This window comes from Ursus arctos, unplaced genomic scaffold, assembly GCF_023065955.2.
Source record: "Ursus arctos isolate Adak ecotype North America unplaced genomic scaffold, UrsArc2.0 scaffold_14, whole genome shotgun sequence".
NCBI classification, from domain to species: Eukaryota; Metazoa; Chordata; class Mammalia; order Carnivora; family Ursidae; genus Ursus; species Ursus arctos.
The window spans coordinates 63,366,114-63,386,662 of record NW_026622808.1 but is presented as its reverse complement, the minus strand read 5'-3'; the positions used below and the strand labels follow the sequence as shown (position 1 = coordinate 63,386,662).

The window sequence follows — 20,549 nt, the reverse complement described above, 5'->3', positions numbered from 1 at the left end:
TGAGATCATGACCTGAGCCAAAACCAAGAGTCGGATGCTCAAGTGAATGAGCCACCCAGGCACCCCTATTCTTAAATACCTCTATACTTCAATTTCTTCTTTTGAACAACTTTACAAAAGAGTAAAAAGAAGAGATAGGGAAAGACTATGAGAAAGATTTTTTTTTAACATGATTATTACCCTCAATTTTTAAATCACAGAGCAGTGCAAAATGCAATAAATAAATAAATGAATGCATTTTATCTACAGGACTAACTTGTCTAAGAATTAAGGCAACTGCCTTTTATATGTTTATCTTTCATCTTCAACCCAAACTTAAGTATCAAGGAAAAACACAGCCACTGTACTGTAACATACCACTTTTGGCCTTGAGAAAGAAAAAGTATGTTAGGAAAAAGTAATAGTAAGAGGTAGGAAATCTGAGTTCTAGCCTACAACTTAAATATCTGGTGATCTTAGAAAAATCACTTTTTATATACAATCTTTAATTCCTCAAAGTAAAATCTCAATGGGCTTCATTTTGCTCCAGATATCCGTGCATCCTGGCATTGGCTTAGGCAATTCATTCAATGTCTCAAAGTCTCAGTTTTCTCATCGATACAGAGACAGAATGATACCCGTCCTGCTCACTCACAGGCGCATATGAACTAGTGTTTGTAGAAAATAGAGTTTAAGTAATTCTCTGCAACCTTTATTTTTTTATTTTTTTTTAAAGATTTTATTTATTTATTAGACAGAGATAGAGACAGCCAGCGAGAGAGGGAACACAAGCAGGGGGAGTGGAAGAGGAAGAAGCAGGCTCATAGCGGAGGAGCCTGACGTGGGGCTCGATCCCAGAACGCCAGGATCACACCCTGAGCCGAAGGCTGACGCTTAACCGCTGTGCCACCCAGGAGCCCCTCTCTGCAACCTTTAAATATATATGAAGAGAAGCTGCTACCTAATAACCTAAATGTGGCTAACAATTATTTTTACTATTTTCCAACAGTGTGTATTTCAATTTTGCTACTGTAACTAAGGTGAGAAGAGGAAATACCGGGGAAACATGAAAAAAAAAAAAAAAAAACAACAGTGTGGCAGAGGTAAGTGATAAGCATTAGAAGAATTACTGGAAAATTGGAGATGAACTCTAAGAAAAGAGAAAGTGTTCAGAGATCTGGTAAAAAGTTTATATAATTGGATGGTATAAACTGTAAGTTAGGTTTATAATCTGAAGCTAAGTTAATGTAGGCAAAGAATCTAAAAGAAGTTCAGGGCTGAAGACAAAGAAGAGAAAAACTGGAAGTAAACAATGCAGACTAAAGAAATTCAGACTAAGGTAATTTAGAGTCAAGATACTAAGTTTTCTTTTTCTCTCACCTCTTCTCCTACAACACTTGTTTATCCCTTGGCTCCTTTGCCTAAATTTATACTCCCTTTAGGGGCTATTAGGCTTGGCACAATAAACAGATGTCTATAAAAGCTCTAAGTTTACTAGAATAGGAGGTAATTAAAACCTGGTTTTTAAAATATTCTATTTTAATCTACAGAAGAACTTCTATCCTCATGAAAAATTTCATTAATGGCAGTACTGCAGATGCCACAATATACTTAGTTGTTCTTGGAGGGGAGGAGGAGTTAGGATAAAAGTACACATCATACATAATGAAACTAAATACTATGATTTTAAATTATTTTAGGTTGACACTGAAAAAAAATATTTTAAGTACACCTGATTTAACAGTGATAAACAGGTATTTACTGCTAAACTAACCAAAGATGCACAGACTCTCTCTATCCTTAAGAAGAATCAGGAAAATTTTAGGCTTCTAAGTATTAAATAAAGATGATACCCTCAACAAACTTTCAAGGGCTCTGTAAAGAGATATTCTCAAGACTTTCTGAAGGTTCTGCCTGTCTTACTGTGTTAGGAGCCTCAGAGCATGCTTTAGAATCATGCACCCCACCAAAAAGGAAAAGAACATCTCACCCTTTTATGTTTGCGTCCTCTCTATCCAGACCCTTTTCATTTTCAAACCCTGAAATGGGAAGCACATTTCCTTACTCCAGATGAAGTGGGTTGTGCACATTTACGAGGCATTAATATGTTATACTTTCAGTAGTTTGGGCAAAATTTCTCCATTTTACCGATGAAGAAACATTGCTACAAAAATAATTACTTGTAAGAAGTTACATACAAATTGGTGCCTTCGAAAGAAAGAAAATTAAGATTTTAATGTACAGCTTCTATTTATTAAAGTAATTACTATTTAGATAGTGATGTCTGAATTAAAACAAATTTTTAAAACTTAAAGCATCAATTATTGTTGGTGCTATGCTAGACGCACAAGTCCAGATTAAAATTCCTGGCTCTCTTGGGATTTATATTATCTAGATTTGCCAGTTTTTTCTTCATTCATTCATTCATTCATTCAACAAACATGAAGTGAGTAACTACTATATATAAAAACTATGTTAAGTGCTATTTTAAGATGTTTCTCTTATCCAAAGCAGGAGAGGGTAGGCAATTTGCAAACTCTTTAGGCTTGCCTATGTGCCAAGTACTTCATTTTCACAACCACGAAGGGAAAAAAAAATCCTCAAGTGTGCCTCTACAATTAATGAGTCATTCTGAAGAGAAAACAACACCCTCCTCTCAAAAAAAGAAAACCCTAGACCACTCCATAGTTTAACAGTGACAAAGAGGAGTCTCTTATAGGAAGATTTTCATAAATCTCTTGAATTGTTTAGACAAGACTTATCACTGACCGGTCTTATGGAAAATTCTATTAAGAATGAAGGACAACAGGCAGCAAGAACCCTCAAAACAGACAAACAGAACCTGACCATACATGTGTCGGGATTACCAGGCAGACCAGCTGGCTAAGTATATAACAGTAAAGGAATTTAAAGCTTAACATTTCCGATATGCACAACAGATTTCCCCTCCCCACCAATAGCTGTATCTGTGTCCTTAACATATTAGAGATAATAAATGCTTGTAAAAATAGGCAAACTTTATGAAAGCATAAAAAGTAGAAGTGAAATTCTCACATAATTTCACTTCCTAAAGACACCCCAAAAATAAAAGTGTTAACTCTACAGTTCTATAATCTGCATTGTTCATTTAGCAGGTTTTGGACATCTTTCTACATGCTATGTACAAATGTACTTCCTATTAAATGATGGCACAGTATCTATCTTATGGCTCTACTATAATTTAAGTCAATCCTGTGCAGGTGGATGTTTAGATTGTTGCTAATTTTCCATAATATATACAACTGAACAGTCACGTACATACACAAACATTTTCTTAGAATACATTCCCAGATGTGGAACTACTAAAATGTCATGAGCATGTATCAGAGATGTCAAATCACCTTACACAAAGTTATAACCATTTTACACAGTCCCACATAGTGTGTGAAGGCTGGCTACATTTTCTCAAAAGGTTTAAAATAATTTCAATTCTAATTCCGCTCATAGAGTCTTCTATTTAGAAGACTACATGCTAAAAGAAAACCCTAAAATGAAAGTCAACTGCAAATTCTCAACAATTCTGATACACTTTTATGACTACTGATTGGATGTACTATTGTTCTGTGAAATTCTTAATATACTAAGAGATCTCATTTGCTTTTTCACTAAATTTGGGCTGGGACCTTCAAAATAAAACATAGATAAAGCATTATTTCAGAACCAAAGTATTTTATGGTTGTCCCATGAGATAATTTTTAACTCTTTTAACAGAATGCACCAAGATCTAAATTTCTTCTTTCAGCAACAAAAAAATAAAATGTGCTAACCACCTGTAACCTAGCTAGCATTTATAGTGTTCTGATGGACAAAATTAAAGTAATCTAGAAGATTTGAGCTCTTCGGTTTCAAAGAAGTTATCAAAACTCTGTTCTGGGGTGCCTGGCTGGCTCAGTTGGAGGAGAATGTGACCCCTGATCTCAAGGTTGTGAGTTCAAGCCCCACACTGGGTGTAGATTACCTAAATAAACTTAAAAACAAAACCAAAAAACTATTCCAGCAGTTTTACCTCAAAGTATAAAATAGGAAGCCTTCATTTTTAATGACACTTGGAAAGAGAAAAAACTTTAAAACTGTAAGAGGCTTGTCGATACTGATTTACTAAAAGATAAAGCCAAAGTACTGACTAAATTTTTACAGTGCCTACGAATTCAAAACATCCATATGGTCCAAATCTAAGCCCTGCACAAATGAGGCAAATAAACAAACAACCCCTCTCCTTTTTACCGTGCTTGCTCTAGCACCTGACTAAGAGCCTGGATGCGGAGCTATTCTTTTTCCATTGAAACATTTTATAGACTGTATTTTATCCATTCATTCATCAACATTACTCACCTCTTTATGATTTCAAGGCTGCAATATAGCAATGAACTGATCTCACTACCTCTGGGCTCTCAACCCTCCAATTTACTCTTCATTCTTTCATGACTTTAACCCTTTTACAGCGTAACTTTAATCATTATCATTCCATTATTAGGTATCTACAATGGCTCCCTAATACCTAATGGGTTAGTTCAAACTCCTTTGCCTGAATGGAATTAAGACCTTCTTTGTTCATTACTTGTTTATCTATTTCTTCTCCTTCGAAATTTTGTTCAGACTACTTATCCTGATGTTATTTTTTGTATCCTTAAAAAAAACTTTATTATGAAAAACTTCAAACAAATACAAAACCAAAGAAAACCCTGTAACGAATTCATAAATACCTTACCTAGCTTTAAACAGTCAAACTGATAGCTAACCTTACTTTATCTGTAACCTCTCATCTTCTACAGAATTATTTTAAAGCAAATCCCAGAAATATCAGTTATATATTATCATATCTGCTGAGTGAAGTTGACCCTCGTTCACCATAAAAATGGGTGAAAGGGGCACGCCTGGGTGGCTCAGTCATTAAGCTTCTGCCTTCAGCTCAGGGCGTGATCCCAGAGTTCTGGGATTGAGCCCCACATCAGGCTCCTCCGCTGGGAGCCTGCTTCTTCCTCTCCCATTCCCCCTGCTTGTGTTCCCTCTCTCACTGGCTCTCTCTCTCTCTGTCAAATAAATAAATAAATAAATAAATAAATAAATAAATAAATAAATAAATAAAATCAATCTTAAAAAAAAAAAGGTGAAAGGTGTCTGCCTATAATGGTAGGTGGTTGTGACAGAGAAAGACTTACCTTTTTTTGGCAAAAGTTTAGATAAAGAGCTTAATATAATTCATCAATTGACAGATTTGCTGAGTTATGTTTAAGTTTTACATTATACACTTATGGCTATTAAAAATGTCTTAAATTTTTTCTAAAGAAAAAAACACTGTAAGCAATTATTTTTTAATGAATTTGTTGATGAAATTTCTTGATTCTTAGGAATGCAAATTTCTCCTTATAGCAAAGCTAAGTGCCAAGTATATACATGACCCACAGCTGTAACACAGCATTCCTATAGATTCTACAAGCCAATAAACAAAAATGGATAAAACACAGAAGAAACGCCCCCAAAACAGGTGAAATGTGATATTCTGTAAACCTGTGTACTGAAGATAAGGACTGATTACACTACACAAGCAATGGTTCATATCTGAGGTAGTGACCAACTGTTCTAATTTTTAGCAAGCAGTTTCTTAGAGTACTAGGAAAGGCTTAGTGATGATACTTAGGATACTCGACTGAGGAGCACTCTCCAGGCAAAAAATAATTCTGTAGTAATGGTGTTGCAGAACAAGAACATTTGGGATGCATATGGATGATTCCTATCTGAACCACAAAGCAAATGTAAAGGTCCAGTTAGTGGAAAATAAGTCCAAATCACTGTCAATGCAAATATACACCACTACACATTCTATTCCCAAACTACTCACTATAAGCTATACCTATGGCAATAAAATTAAACTTAAAATAATTTGTAATTTAAAAAGTGACAGTGACGGAAGTGGAAGTGATGGAAGATTAACTCAAAGAAACACTGATATATACTGCTTTGCCTAAGCAAAAAAATAAACCTGCATTTACTCATACAGTAGGTTACTGTGTAAAATGAAATCTTTGAAATGATGAGTACATTATTTCCCTAGAAGCCCAAGAGAATGAACATCTCTGGATGAAACAGCCAGTGGTTTGTTGTGACACAGGAACTTAAAAGTTCCCATCATGCATAACAAAAATATTGAACTTATGGATTGTAAACATTTTCTCTAGAGATCTTAATATGAAAAATGATTTTATTTTATTATTATTTTTTAAAAGATTTTATTTATTTATTTGACAGAGATAGAGACAGCTAGCGAGAGAGGGAGCACAAGCAGCCCGGAGTGGGAGAGGAAGAAGCAGGCTCATAGCGGAGGAGCCTGATGTGGGGCTCGATCCCATAACGCTGGGATCATGCCCTGAGCCGAAGGCAGACACTTAACCGCTGTGCCACCCAGGCACCCCTGAAAAATGATTTTAAAACCTTGACACAGATGCCCATCTTTGATCCAATTTCAGTAAACATTTCAGCTGTATTTAGGCCAAAACTCTCATTTGTTAATTAATTCTTATAATAAATTAGCCCCAGGACACTGAAAAAATAGTACTTTTTAGTTAATGAATACAACTGGCACAGTAAGCAGCTCCAAATTCTTATGCAAAATATAATCACCATATACCATGCTTACCAGTCATTTTATTGTCTCCTTTAATCACCTCCATTGCCTTTCCTGTCATATCATAGTTTGACCCTAAGCAAAGCCAGAATTCTAGCACTGAATAAGTAGAGTAAAACACAAAGTTATCTTAGGTTCAAAAGCTATTTTCCCGTTTTGTTAAAACGTCTACTTTATAAACTTATTTTTTTCCGAAATGAAATATTTCTAAATGCTGAACATTACTTTTGAATATTGTATTTTCTTTTCCAGTACTTGGTAACCAGTATAAAAACTAAGATTTTTTAAAAAATCCTAATCCCCAGATTTTGACAAATCTCTTGTAGACCACCACTGGTAACTTTAGATTAGTGGTTCTCAATCTTTTTGGAAAAAAGGATAGTTTTTCGAAAGTGTAAAGATTTGGGGGGAGGATGGGAGAAATAGGTGAAGGGGGTTAGAAGTTAGAAATTTCCATTTAGAGTAGATCTTAAAAGTTCTCAGCACACGAAAAAAAATTTTTTTGGTAACTATGTAAAGTGACAGATGTTGACTAGACTTACTGTGGTGATCATTTTGCAATGTATGCAAATAATAAATCATTATGTTGTATACCTGAAACTGATATAATGTTATATGTCAAATATATCTCAGATGACGCCATTAGAGTGGGCCCTAATCCAATACGACTGAAGCTTGTAAGAAGAAGAAATGTGGACAAAGACCACCAGGGAGGTGCGTGCATAGAGGGACAACCCTGTGAAAAGGTAGTAGTAGGAGGGTAGCCACCTGCAAGCTATGGATAGAGCGCTCAGGAGAAATCAGTGATGCTCAACAGCTTGATCTTGGACTTCTAGTGCAGAAATTTTTGTCTGTGGATTAAGAAAATAGAGGAAAAAAAAGGTATGAATTTGGTAATGTATTAGATCTTTTGTAATTGGGGCTCTTGCCCCACAAAGTACCAATGTCAATAACAATAATTACAGAGAACTGACAATACTTCTGCACAATACTCTTTCATTTTATGTCCTTAAAGACCATGGTCTATTTTGCTATGACAGAACTAAATAAATACCATGGTAAATGTATCAGATAAGCTTTACTAAGGATGACAAAAAAAGGGAGACAAGGATTTTTGCCTAAGAAAATGCCCCACTTTGACCTACTGGGCCAAACCACCATGAACGCCCCCCCTCAACATATGTCTTCACACTCATCTCTAAATTCTAAAACAAAACCAAACAAAACACCAAACAAACAAAAAACAAAACAACAACGAATCATGGCTCTTCAACAAATTTAGGACTTAAGAATCCACTAAGATTCAAGACTGTTTTGACTCTTCCCCCATCTGTATATAAAAGCAGGATGGAAACCCAGTTGGGTCCAGTATCAATATTCAAAAACTGACCCCTGGGGGGGGCGCCTGGGTGGCTCAGTTAGATGAGCATCTGGAGTTGACTGTGGCTCAGGTCATGATCTCAGGGTTGTGAGACCCAGGCCCTCGTCAGGCTCTGCGCTGGGTGTGGCGCCTGCTTGGGATTCTCTCAGATCTCCATCTCCCTCTGCCCCTTCTCTTTCTCATTCTCTCAAAGAAAAAAAGGAAGAAAGAAAAAAAGAAAAAGGAGAAGAAAAGAAAGGAAAAGAAAAGAAGGTTCCTGGTATAAACTAGATTGTCACTGTTTGTCTAGCTGATTTCGAACTTAATACTTTAGTTACTATTTGAGCAAACATGAATTCCTACCAATCCTGCTCTGGTGACCTGTTCAAAGGAGACAATATTTGCCAAATTTCTTCTTTAAGGGGATATATAATGAATGTTTATTTGGTTATCAGCTTATTTTAATACAAGAACATTAATTTACAAGGCATAAAAGTCTTAAAGACATGTTTGGGTGCTGATTGTCACCATTCCTTATTCTACTGAAATACAAATTCCTTTAGAAGGCTTGTGACTTCCAGACCTGTTATTAATGCCTTCGACTGATTTCCTTTTAAAAAAGTCTCTTTGGGGTGCCTGGGTGGTTCAGTGGGTTGAGTGTCTGCCTTCAGCTTGGGTCATGATCCTGGGGTCCTAGGATCGAGCCCCGCATTAGGCTCAATGAGCCTGCTTCTCCCTCTCCCTGCAGCTCCCCTTGTTTAAATGCACGCGTGCGCACACACTCTCTCTCTCTGGCAAATGAATAAATAAAATTTTTCAAGAAAAAAAAGTCTTTTCTTTTGGAAAAAATTACTGAGTTTACCAAGCACAACTGAGTGTGCATCTATGCTAAATTGATAAAGTAAAACTAAGGTTTTAATCTCTAGTAGCAAAATTAGGAATTCACAGATTATTTCTTTATAAGAAAACCAGCACATTCACAGGTGGGCTTTGTGGTGGTCTGTTGTTTGGCCCAGTAGATCAAAGGGGGGGGAACCTTTTCAGGCTGAAGAAGAATGAAGTCTCCTTTCTCTCTCTGGAACCAAATGGTAGGGTATCTGTAGTTCTTAATCTTTTCTTTTGAAGACAGATCACCGATTTCTGTGAAAATCTGATTAAGACTATGAACCTTTTCCTTAGAAAAACAAACAAAACTTGAGGTCAAAATTCTAGGGATTCACAGGTCTCTACTATATACCCTTTCTTGAACTGCAGCCAGTTTGATAAAGCAAGCCTATAACAGACTGAATGGCAAGGTATGGGTGACTGAAAGAGGTCTACTAACTTTTTTTAATATCAAGGAAGGCAGAATTTATAATCACTGTCATAAGGGATAATCCCAATTAAAACTCATCCATTTCCTTTCTCCATTCAGATCCAGGAGCCCCATCCATTTCTGGCAGAGGATCCTAAAGAAAAAAAGGTCAAAACTACAGAAAAGTAGCAATACCCAAAGTCCAGAGGAGAAGAAAGGGCAGATTATACTAGTGGAGATAGAAGACTCCTTAAGTAAAATAGGTAATATAGTACACTGAAAAGATCCTGGAATCATGAGGACTTGACTCATCCTGTTACTAGTTGTGTCACCACTCTGATTCAACTTGTTAATTGTAAATGACTCCACTTTACTATTTTGAGAATTAAGTGAGATAGCATTCATAAGAGAACCTAGCAAGATAACATGGCACATTGTAGGTACCCACTTTTGGTATGCAGGGTTACACTATTAAAGAAGTAAACAGGAGCCATTTTGTGGCTTCCAAGGCAGCAGTATAAAGTGGTAGAGGGAAAGCCACAGTTTAAGTCTTACTAGTAACTTGCCAAGATCACCAACATTAAGGTTTGCTAATAGTCACTGAGTAAACTGCACCCTTAGTCAAAGTATCCCAACAGTTTTCTTAGAGAAATCTTGACTGTGTGTGGGTTTCTTTTTTTTTTTTTTTAAAGTAGGCTCCAACCCAGTGTGGAGCCCAACACGGGGCGTGAACTCACCACCCTGAGATCAAGACCTAAGCGGAGATAAGAGAGGGAGGCTTAACAAACTGAGCCACCCACCCGCCCAAAGAAATCTTGACTGTTTGACATTAACCTAATTTACACAAGGTATCTTTTCAGAAACTCAACCATCTCATAGAATGAAATCTATTGTATACTGAATATACTGTTAATTTACCCAACTGTTTCCTCAATCTTCCTGTTGGGAATGATTTCCAGAATCTGTAGACTTCTTTAAAACATTATTATATCCTTTTAGTACAAAGTCATTATGTATCTATGTAGCTATTCTATTCTTTTGTTGACTGGAAATATCATGTGATAGTCACAAGAGGAATGGGGCTCAGAGGTCTAGTAATACTACTGGGGAGAGATGAAAAACACCTGAGTGTGTTTACTAAGTCCGCTTTACCAAGACTCACAACCCCAAGTCTATAGATACTTTTATTTTGAACTTTAAAAGATTTTGTGAAAAATTTCAAACAAGTATAAAAATAAAGTTTTATAAATAACGTCATTTATTCATCATTGTTTCAATGATTACCAACTCTTAATCTTGTTTCTCCTCCATTCTAAAGCAAACACCAGCAATGTATCATTTCATCGATATTTCAGCATGTATCTCTGAAAGGTAGATTCTTTTAAAAAAGAAAATGTGTGCATTTTAGCTCCTGTTTTGTTTTGGTGGGGGGGGGGAGGAAGAAAATAACTTCAGCCCATCATTTTGTCCTTTCCTAGAACTCCCATTCCTCTATCTTAAAATATTGTCAGCCAATGTTAATTCATTTTGGCACTCCTCAATCACTCTAATTCTGAAATATTTAAAAAAACTTTTTTCAAAATATTGAAGAGAAAGGAACATTTTCAAACTCATTTTGTGAGGCCAGCATTACCCTGATACCAAAGCCAGGCAATAACAACACAAGCCAATATCCCTGATGAACACAGATGCAAAAATCCTCAACAGAATATTCATAAACTGAATTCAATAGTACATTAAAAGGACTATACATAAGATCTATTTCTGGGATACAAGGATGGTTCAACTACCCAAATCAATAAATGGGATACACCACATCAACAAAGTGAAGAATAAAAATAATATGATCATTCCTATAGATGCATTTGACAAAATTTAATATCCTTTCATGATAAAAAGAACTCTCAACAAATTAGGTACAGATGAAATGTGCCTCAACATAATGAAGACCATATAGTACAAGCCTGCAGCTAACATCACTGTCAATGGTGAAAAGCTGGAAGCTTTTCCTTTCCTTTAAGATCAGGAACAAGACAAAGATGCCCACGCTTGTCACTTTATTCAAACAGCACTGGGAAGTCCTAACCAGAGCAAACAGACAAGAGAAAGAAATAAAAGGCATCCAAGTCAGAAAAGAAGTAAAATTGTCTGTTTGCAGATGACATGGTATCGTATCTAGAAAACTCTGAAGATTCCACCAAAATGCTGTTAACAAATAAACAGCAGTAAACATATAAACAATAAACAAGCTACAGGATACAAAATCAATACAAAAATCAGTTGTTCTATACACTAACAAACTACAGGAAAGAGAAATTAGGAAAACAATCCCAATTACAATAACATTAAAAAGAATGAAGTATTTAGCAATAAATTTAGCCACAGAAGTAAAAGAGCTGTATAACAGAAACTATAAAACACTGATGAAAGAAATTGAAGACACAAATGAATGGAAAGATGGTCCATGCTCACAGATTGGAAGAATTAATACTTTTAAAATGTCCATACTATCCAAAGTGATCTACAGATTCAGTGCAATACCTTTCAAAATTCCAATGGCATTTTTCATAGTAATAGAAAAAAAAAATCCTGAAATTCCTTCTATGGAATCACAAAAGACTCTAAATAGCCAAAACAGTCCTGAAAAAGAACAACAAAGCTGGAGGCAGCATAATTCTGGACTTGAAACTGTATTACAAAGCTGTAGTTATCAAAAAGTATGGTACTCGCATAAAGGCAGACACATAGATCAATGGAACAGAAGAGAGCCCAGAAATAAATCCATATACATATGGTCAATTAATTTTCAACAAAGGCAATGAGAATGAATATACAATGGAGGAAAGGACAGTTTCTTAAATAAATGGCACTGGGAAAACTGAAAATCCAAATGCAAAAGAATGAAACTAGACCCTTACCCTAATCCATACACAGAATCAACTCAAAATGGATTAAACTTGAATGCAAGATCTAAAACTGTATAACTCCTAGAAGAAAACATAGAGCACAGGGTCCTTGTCATTGATCGTGTCGATGATTTTGGGATCTGACACTAAAAACAAGGGCAACAAAACAAAAAATAAACAAGTAGGATTACATCAAACTAAAAGCTTCTGCACAGAAAAGGAAACCAACAAAATAAGACAACCTATGGAAAGAGAAAAAATATTTGCAAACCACATATCCAATAAGGGGTTGACAACAAAAATATGTAAGAAACTCATACAACTCCCCCCTGCCCAAAATTCTTACAACTCAATAGCACACACACAAAAATCAACCAATCAACTAAACCCCATTAAAAAATGGGCAAAGGACCTGAATAGATATTCTCCCCAAAGAAGACATAAAAATGGCCACAGGTCCTTGAAAAGGTGCTCAACATCACTTATCATCAAGGAAATGCAATTCAAAACCATGATGAGAGATCATCTCACACCTGTTAGGATGGCTATTATCAAATAACAAGAGACAACAAAAGCTAGTGAGGATGCAGAAAAAAGGAACCCTTGTACACTGTTGGTGGTAATGTAAACTGGTACAGTCATTATGGAAAATAGTATTTCTTCAAGAAATTAAAAATAGAACCACCATACAATCCAGCAATCCCACTTCTGGGAATATAGCCAAAGGAAACAAAATCACTATCTTGAAGAAATACCTGTACTCCCATGTTCACAGCAGCATTACTCACAATAGCCGGTATGGAAACAACCTAAGTGTCTGTTAAAGGATGAACGGATTAAAAATTGGGATACATATCTATTTACCTACAGTGGAATATTATTCAGCCATAAAAAAGGAAATCCTGACATTTATGATGACATGAATAAACCCAGAGCATTATGCTTCGTGAAATAAGCCAGAGAAAAAAAATACTGCATAGCATCACTTACGTGGAATTGTTTAAAAAAAAAAAAAAAAAAGTTGAACTCACTGAATCAGAGTAGAATGGTGGGTATTGGGCTGGGGTGCAGGAGAAGTGGGGAGACATTAGTAAAAGGGCACAAACTTCCAGTTATAGAGATGAATAAGGTTTGAGGATCTAATGTAGATATTAGATAACATAGTCACACAGTGACTACAGTTGATAATACTATATTGCAAAGTTGAAATCTGCTAAGAGATAATAACTTGAAGCTTCTCACCACCCCCCAAAAAAGGGGGGGTACACATGTGAGGGATGATTGTGTTAATTAACTCAATTGCTGGAATCCTTTCACAATGTATAATATATGTGTGTATATATGTATATCAAATCATACTGTATACAATACAGTACAATTTTATTTGTTAATTATATCTCAATAAAGATTAAACACACACACACACACACACACACAATCCTAAACACCAGAATTTATGAGCAATCTGGTAGTACAGAGCTCTATCTGAAAAGGTAGATGTATCTTGAAATCCTAAAGGTAAAAAATTCCTTTAACTCTGGTCAGCATATGTGCCACTAAAGCCACTTCAAATAAAACAATCTCTACTAATGTTTGAAAAGGGCCTTGGGATCTTGAAAAGAAGCTTTGTCTCTTTAAAGCTCCCTTTCCTAGTATAAATTTCTTAATGTGATATTTATATTATAAATGCATTTATATTGTTAATACCAGTACATATGTCAAGTCAGAAGCCTCAAACAGATTTCAGCTGCATACCAATTATTCCTTTGCTAAACAGTTAATTCTTTTCATATAACCAATGGAATCATGAAAATTAGGTGCTCTATTTATAGCACGAAAGCATTACTTATACCAAGGTAAAGATAAAGTTTACAGAATCGATCAAATATTACAACAATAACTCCCAAAATAAAAACTAACATTTATCGGATGCTTATTTTATACAAACCACGGTTTCTTCAATCACTTTACATGCATCAGCTCATGAAATGCCCACAACTTTATGAGTAACGTACTGCTCCTATTTAGCCAGAGAAACTCACCAAGTTAAGAATCTTGTCCAAGGCTAAAAGAAAGAAAACAGCAAACTAGAATCTGAACCTTGGTCTATCCAATTTTAGAACCTTCACACTTAATCACTATTGCTTCACCATTTGACATATCCTGATTTAATGTTTTTTTACCCTATAAGTATATTATATTATAATGTGATACACATTGCTGAAATATGAGAATGTTACTTCTTTTAGGTATTATAGTTCAAAAGCATAAAACAGCTTTCACATTCAACAGGTCTATTAATTTATAAGATTTAATATTTAAGACTTATAAAATCAAGTAATCTGAATTTTAAATGACAACATTTAAGAGCAGATGACATCCTTTCTAAGATACTATTTTCAGGTCTAAGAGGGAACCATTCAAAGAATGTTAATTGATGAGCTTTCTACTACAAGTAGCACCAGTGTCCCAAGTGGTAGTCAGGTTTAAGTACTTGAAATCATCAGAGACAAATGCAAAATAATCTAGCATTTCAAGAAAGATCATTTCTACTAGAGAAAGGAAATTTCTTATCCTGAATTATATATATTAAGGCCAGATATTCTGCTTCCTAGGAGAACAGAAAAGTCCATGATCCTCTTCCATGAACTAAAAATATTAGTTACTGAAAAATCTAGCAGCAGATAGTTTTAGTAAATTAACTTAAATGATTTTTGCGTTATAATAGAAATACTATGACAAAATCACTTTAAATATTCATGATGAATCTGTCAACTCTTACATATAGGGACAGGAAGAAAACAGGGCGGAAAAGACTATAAGCTAGATTTCCCTGACTACATGCAGATTTGTACATTTTACTTAGTAATGCTATTTTGCATAAAACAAAAAGTAATCCCTGAAAAATCTAAGATTGAGTTGAAATAAATTAACCTCACTGTATATCAAATTGGTGGCATAGCCACATAGAAAATAATCATTCCAAGTGACTTTAAAACATAATTTGATGGTATATCCTTAGAAGGATGTATTCCAAGGGTATAAACAATCTCACTTTCCAGGGATCATACTGTTCCAGCATTCTAAAACTGTTGTGTGTGCAATGTGGGACAAAGCAAAGAGTAAAGGCCCTGGTGTTAGTGGAAACTGGGATTTGGGGCATGGGGAAAAAAAGTTAGACTTATATAAAAAATAATGTGGTACTGAATTCCAAATAAAAGTTACCAAATACCAACAACTGGTATTTTTTAAAAGAAACAAAAAAAGAAAAAACATTTTTTAGTCCTGTTCATTGAAAAGATCTAGAAACAAGGACCATCCCAAGAGTAATGAACACTCCTAGCAACCACACTGTGGTCTCTAGGTACCATTTCCCCCCTAAAAGAAACCAGTGTGTTGCAGAAATGAGTAATTCCAAGTTTGGGGCAGAAAATGTACAAAATGATCCTAGAACATCCTGTCACACTAGAAGGCAAGGAACCAATCAAAAAAATAAGCCAGGAAACAATTGAGAATAAGTAAAAAGGGCTTAGAAGACAACAGCCAAATGTAGGACAATTTGAATGTCAAAAATAATTAACTGCATGGGACTGAAACATATCAAACATATTTCAGATCACAGGTACACTATAATAACACTTCAATGATCACCAATGGAGGCTGCTAGGTTACCAACCCATTATTTTGAAAACCGGTAAGGGGGAAAAAACAAACACTGATCTTGCCTTTTGCACTCAAAATATACCTTAGGATAACCAAATATACGAGAGGGAATACTACAGAAAATAAATGAAGTAGTGATAAAATATCACCACTTTGCAACAATAAAGGAAATAATGGCTCTAGGCCCATTGTTCTCAACGTGTGGTTTGAGAACTGCTGAAGTTCCCCAAATTCTTTCAGGGGGTATGTGAAGTCTTTCTCTTTTCAACTACATATCAATGTGAGGGCAGATTTTCTTCAGTCTTCAACCAAAACAACTTATCACAACAAATTAAATGCAGAAGCAGTTGTGAGAAAGCAGCTGTCTTCTATTAAGTCAGACACTGAAGAGATTTGCAAAAATGTAAAACAATGCACTTTTTAAAAATTTTGGAAATATAGTTATTCTTCATAAAAGCAATGTCATTTATGTTAGCAGGATTTGCTACCATTATTTTAAAATTAGCTGATAAGTAATTAAAAAAATTTGTTTCAATTTCTAATCTGGTAAATCTCGATGTAATCCTTGGAATCTCTTTGGGGCTTTCAATTTTTAAGAGCGTAAAGCTTAAGAATGGCTGATCCAGGCAATGAATACCAATAGCAGCTTAACATCACATAGATAGATATTATGAAACTTTTTAAAAAAATATTTATTTATTTGACTGAGAAAGAGCGAGGAGATAGCGAGACAGAGAGAATCCTTGAGCAGACTCCCTGCTGAGCTCGGAGCTAGATGCACAGGAGCCAGATGCACACAGCTCGATCCCAGGACCCTGAGATCATGACTGAGGCAAAATCAAGACTTGACACTTAACTGACTGAACAACCAAGGTGCCCTATGTTATGTAACTCTTAATGGAAGTACAAAGTACTATTATAAAGTATACTTACAATCCACCTAATAACTAATTTACATGAAATATGGGCAGGGGAGGACATCTAATGCAATATGCTAAATGACACCATGGAGATGCAGCCTCCAACATCCACAGTAGGAACTCTTTACACAATGGTAATTTTAACAAGTATATTACATATAAAAGAGAGAATCCATAAAGTACAAAGACTCAAATTTATCAGCCTAATGCAATGTACAGACCTTATCCCGATCAAATGGAATCGTTTACTTATTTATTTTTAAAAAGATTTTATTTATTCATTTGCGAGGGGAGAAAGGCAGGGGTAGGGGGGAGGGAGGGAGGGAGAGAGCGTGCCTACAAGCTGGGTGGGGGAGAAGCGGGAGAGCAGACTCCCCACTGAGAAGGGAGCCCGACCCAGGGCTCGGGGTGCAGGGCTCAGGGCTCCATCCCAGGACCCTGAGATCACGAACTGAGCTGAAGGCAGATGCTTAACTGCCATCCAGGCACCCCCAAATGGGATGATTTAAATAAAATCCAAAGGGAATCCATTTTTCTTTCCCCCTTTTTTTTTACTTTATTTGTAATTATCAAATCTGTATATATCCTCCCTCATCAACACCTAAAAGCAAAAGAAAAAGGTGTTCCAAGAACTGTTCATGTGGAAATAGGGGTTAAGACAGGCCAACAGATAAATCCTAGCAGAGAGGAGAACCAAAGAGCTATATAAAAGAAAATTGGGTTGCTATGTAGTCAAGAAAAGTTCCACGATCCTCTGTAATTAGGGCAAGCATATAATTTATGGCCCAAACTGGGACATTTTTGAGAGTGAAAGGGGGGCTATTACTAATTATGGGTTGGCATAAACCAGGACTGTCCCAGGGAAATTGAGACATACAGTCACTCTATCTACAAAAGTTTAAATTTATTTTTTTACTGTTTTCACAAACGATATTCAACTCAGTCCTCTGAGTAATGATTTTCCAAAGAAACACATTCATAATATTATAAAATTCAGAAAAATTAAAGCATTCTATAAAATTTTCCCCCCTCTTTCTTGCTTGGCACATAGTTACTTCATAAAGTGTGATGTCTGTGTCTTTTCTTGTTGCTCAGTTTATTCTACAAACTTCAAGCCATTCCTTTTCATAACAACTATTCATGATAAACTATGAAGGGAAAGTTACACTTATTCAAGAGCTTCGCTTCTCTTAAAATACAGGTCTTCCCATGGGCCTCCACACACGGCCTGCTAAGACTCCTACTCAGTTGATGAATGGATACCTTATTCCCAGTAACACTTCAAATCTTAGTGACCTAGGAGTTAAGTTAGGAAGAGTGAGGTAAAAACATCTGGCTCAGGTTAACCAGCCGAGGCTCCAAAGTAAGAGCCTTGGGGTTGGCATTATTACCTACTTATTCTGTTCTAAGTAGTCTGGCTACAGTAAATTCAAAGCTCCGTAGCGATGCTAGCTTAATTTTCTTTTGGGGATTTTTAGTAAATATCTGGTTTTAGTATTGCTCATAAAATGAGCCACCAATAAAGTGACTACCCATTTAATCTGTGAGTATTTTATGCCACTTCATAAATTTTAAAATACCGGGTAAACTTTTTCAATAAAAGTAGCCTAAATATGAAAAAATGTAACAATACAGAACAGTTTTAGCTTCATCCTAAAATGTGCACCAATACCATATCAACCTACCCTTATTTTGTTCTATTACTAGGTTATGACTTTAAAGTTCTAACCGCCATAAATAAAACTAAATATGTCTAGCAAGAACAAAAATAATTAAAAAGAGACTTCAAAAATTTGGACTTGCTTCTACATTTTCCTCAGATCTTCCTGTTATTTATTTGTTTATTTAGTCATTCCACTTAATATTTTTCAGGCTGTGGGCCTGAAGACATTTAATTTGTGTGGCCACAGTAATTTGCACCATAGAAATTGAGAAAATAAAAATTTATGCATTCGTACAACAATCTAATGCTACATTCAGCATGCAATCAATCCTACTGCCCTAAAAGCCCGTTTTGTCTTTGTTCTATTTTAGGAGGTTAAACTCTTTTGTCTTTAGAACTAAAATACAGTTTAAAAAAGTGCCCTTTAGATTCTAACCCAAACTTTATCATAATAAACATTTATTTTTTAAGTAACCGTATCTGTCTCTTCCCTTTCTGTCTGGTTTCTCTTATGAAACAAGTCAACTCTCAACAGCCTACATTAATAAAGGAAAATGTAACATAAATGCAGAGGCAGTCTAATTGCCAACAGGTCTTTCCACTTAAATAAAACCTTCCTTGGATGCTGGGAATGCCCAAACAGTTGCTTATTAACTAGAGATCATCCTCCTTCACAGAGATGTGAGAGTACAAATTGTATGTGTTGTGGCAAGCACTGAGGCTGGCAGAAAGAAAGAGATTTTAAACATAGGCCAAAGATCGTAACAGGGCAGGAATAAAAAAACATGGAGACCAGAGGGGGGAAGGGGAACAAGACCACAACAACCTCATACAAAATGACAAACAATGGGTGCAAATATCAAACAATGAGATCCATATGGACATATGTTAAAATTAACATGTTAACATTACAAAATATGCTAACATGATACTAGAACATCCTAACCAGATCATAATTTCTAAGAGTTATGCATTTATAATCCCTTACTATACTCAGCAGTACACACAACTTATTAGATTACTGGGTTTTATTTGACTCTTCATATTTCAGGAGTGGGCAGAAGAAAATCTCAGCATCAGAAGACAATAAAAATGGTAAAAATTCTTGTTTGGGGTGGTGATAAGGGAAAGAGAAAGCTTTAAGAAAATAAATTACACAGCTTGAAAAAAGAACTGAAAGATGAAAAATTTGTGTGCAAACAATTAATTTCACCTCCACTAAAGTAAAGGGACAAACATATACATAGGTTTAACTTTTTAACCTTATTTTAGTCTTAGGTCTATGTTACACAAGTAAGTAATTCCCAATAAAACTGCAAACATTATCCACAGAAGAGATTTCTCCCTTTCTTCAAGTTAATACTCGAGGTGGCATCTGGTGGTAATGATGATTGTGTGAACAGCCAACGAAAATTAAGTATGCTTAAAAACATTTTTTCTTCCTGTAAGGCTAAGAATCTGAAATGGGTTTATTAAGAAACAAAGTGGAAGACACTGAAGTTATAAAATCTCTTTCACTACTGACTTTTAAGGACAAATTAACTTTGTCCTTAAATACATATAAACAAAGCCATAACCTAACCATAATAAAAAATCTTATGAGCCCATCCAATTTTCCCCCTTTGTCCTAGTTTCTTTTTTGCTGGGGAGAGCCGTTGTGGGATAATAATAGCAGGAAATAAGGTGGAGCAGCTGCACAGGCAAGATGAGGTACAGTGCTGTGTTTCACCTCCATTCTCGTTTACTGCTGGTGAGGTCTCACTGAAAATCAATTAGCTGTTTGGGGATCCAAAGCAGTTATTAAAACCTCTGGGATCAAAATTTGCCCCCCTCTCACCCCTGCCCCAAACTTTTTTAGGGCCTCTGACAAGATTCAGGTAATAGTAGCAGAAGAACCCAAGATGAAGAGATTTCTAGTTATTTGGGAAGAGGAGTGTGTGTGTACATGCACATGTGTATGAAAGGATGTTTACTCTAATGTTAGCAATGTGGTGCATGTAGAGAAAACAATCTGGAATGGAGGCCAGGTTTTGAACTAGATGGCTTCTATTTTAGTCCCACAAATCTATGGAAATAATCCACGTGAGCGAACTATAAAGAGAA

The 20,549-nt window shown here is 35.6% G+C and overlaps 1 protein-coding gene across 32 annotated transcripts in view; it reads right to left on the bottom strand.

Annotated features, from left to right (window-relative positions):
* SETD5 (SET domain containing 5) overlaps window positions 1–20,549 on the bottom strand; it is an 80,173-nt gene that overhangs the window by 51,857 nt on the left and 7,767 nt on the right. For 6 of the 32 annotated variants that reach the window (XM_057311897.1, XM_048226728.2, XM_048226739.2 and 3 more), the window contains one exon: window positions 1,970–2,018. The exons of 13 other annotated variants lie outside the window; for them this stretch is intronic. The gene's annotated coding sequence lies outside the window, so the exon portion shown is untranslated. Of the gene's footprint in view, window positions 1–1,969; window positions 5,036–7,408; window positions 7,492–20,549 lie in introns of those variants that run through there. 13 more of the 32 variants (XM_057311907.1, XM_057311908.1, XM_026501300.4 and 10 more) reach the window with 5 other exon arrangements.